At 31.2% G+C, this 1,912-nt stretch overlaps 1 long non-coding RNA gene across 1 annotated transcript; it reads right to left on the bottom strand.

The window, feature by feature from the left end:
• Window positions 1–248: 248 nt before the first annotated feature.
• LOC107836972 (uncharacterized) lies at window positions 249–723 on the bottom strand. The gene is made up of 2 exons (XR_001662944.1): window positions 540–723; window positions 249–412 (listed from the first exon to the last, which is right to left on the bottom strand). It is a non-coding gene; the product is annotated as an uncharacterized LOC107836972 (long non-coding RNA).
• Between the last annotated feature and the right edge of the window lie 1,189 nt (window positions 724–1,912).

Raw genomic sequence — 1,912 nt, 5'->3', positions numbered from 1 at the left:
CGCAACAAACAGCCTCCATGCAGTTATAACATGAAGCTGAATGATTACTATAGTAATAATCATACAAGTCACAATAAAATTGATAAAATAATTATTTATGAAACCAAAGTAAGTTATATATCTTTACTGCACTGTTTATAATTAAACGAAGATGATTAATAAGCAAACTTACCACCAGCTAGCAACACTTAGCAGCCTTCGTCCCTCCGGGCTCCTTTAGTGACACACATTTCATTTCCATCGGTTGCTGTCCCGTTGTGTTGTCGTCCAACTCGGATTAGGACGTCACCAGCTTGAATTTACCAAAATTAGTAACTATTGTCAAGGCCCTCTCTACTTTTAAGGCAATATTATGCGAGTAAAAATGGCGAATTTGAACAGCGTCTGTTATCTTCCCTGCTTTCAAGTTTTTCTTCTCTTTGTGGCGTTTTTTAAATGAAAGTGTGCAATACCGCCACCATCTGGTCTGGAGTATGAACTGGAGCTAATGCCTTTGATTATAAGGTTTTACATCACACATCTAAAAATGGATTGGGTACTTTTTTAAACATTACATCATGATTATAATTTTTTATTGTATGCAATTTTAATAAATATTAAAAGATTATTAAGGCACTTAAAAATTCATACTTTTTAGGTACTTAAAAAGTATGCCTACATATTACTTTAAACGCACTAAAAGACATACTTCTGCATAAGTATTAATTAGTTTTATTTTATAATCAGGTTGCTGCGTGTTGCAGACTTCTGCCCAGGTCCCTCTTCGATCTCAACTGGGTTCACCTGGTTAAATAAAGAAAATTAAGGCATACTTTATTAGCCTAAAATTTACACCGAGATGAAATTTAAAACATACTGAAAATAATAATCTAAAGTAGTGTTAAGTGAATTTTAAAAAATTCTATTTTGAGCATATATTTTAAAATATACACAAAATATATTGTAAATATACTTGAGCAAGTGTATATTTAGACTTGGGCAAATATATATTTTGTTCACTTAAAGTATACTTTTATTTAATATATTAATAGTGTATTTTGGTACAAGTATACTTTTAGTATACTTCAGATATAGTTATAGGTAGTACACTTAATACTTAGTATACTTAAAGTGTACTTTCACAAATGTAAGTATGTTTGAAATATACTAGAGTATACTTTTTTTCACCTGGGATTGTATGAATCAAGTGAAAGACAAAAAATTTGGGATTGGACAAGAGCATCCCTTACAATTACAATTATACAAGCAACGTTTTATTGATATTGTTGCCTGCTCATGTGCATAGTTTGACAAATATTACATCAACAAGACCTGCTCATCAATATAAAGAGACCAGGAGGTGGAAAACTGAAAATCCTAGACACCAGTAAATATAATCAGATAAAAAGTGTGATCAAATTGTTTAATTTGTTTAAAACTTTCTAGATCCAGATTACTACTTGTTTTAAACAAAATCTGTTTTCTTCTATGACACCGCCCTGCCAATTCTCACTAATTTCACACATCATTTTAATTGTCACTTTAAAGTAAATGCAGAGGTATCTGCCAGGTAAAAACTGTTAATTAATGCAAAGAAAAAAGTGAATAAGACTCGGTGTATTACCTGATCATGATGCTGTGAAGAAAGAAACAATAAAATCTGGATTCCTGGAAAAGGGAAGCAGGTTACTCACCGGTAAACAGATGGTCATAATGTTATGGCTGAAGTATCAAACCATGTAAATAGCAATGAGAAACTCTTATGTAGTTTAAATAATCATCTTACAATTGTAATTCTTATCATATTTCCAGCTTGGATTATTGGTTTTGAAGACTTTGGAGTAATTCTTTGTATGTTCAAAATGATTTTGATGACGGATTTCTCTTTTTTTGTGAATCTAAATGTTTAAATGAAAAAAGATCTCTCACGAGA

The sequence above is a fragment of the Poecilia formosa genome, unplaced genomic scaffold (assembly GCF_000485575.1).
Source record: "Poecilia formosa unplaced genomic scaffold, Poecilia_formosa-5.1.2 Scaffold100, whole genome shotgun sequence".
NCBI classification, from domain to species: Eukaryota; Metazoa; Chordata; class Actinopteri; order Cyprinodontiformes; family Poeciliidae; genus Poecilia; species Poecilia formosa.
The sequence above is the reverse complement of the archived record's forward strand: the minus strand, read 5'-3'. Positions and strand labels throughout refer to the sequence as shown.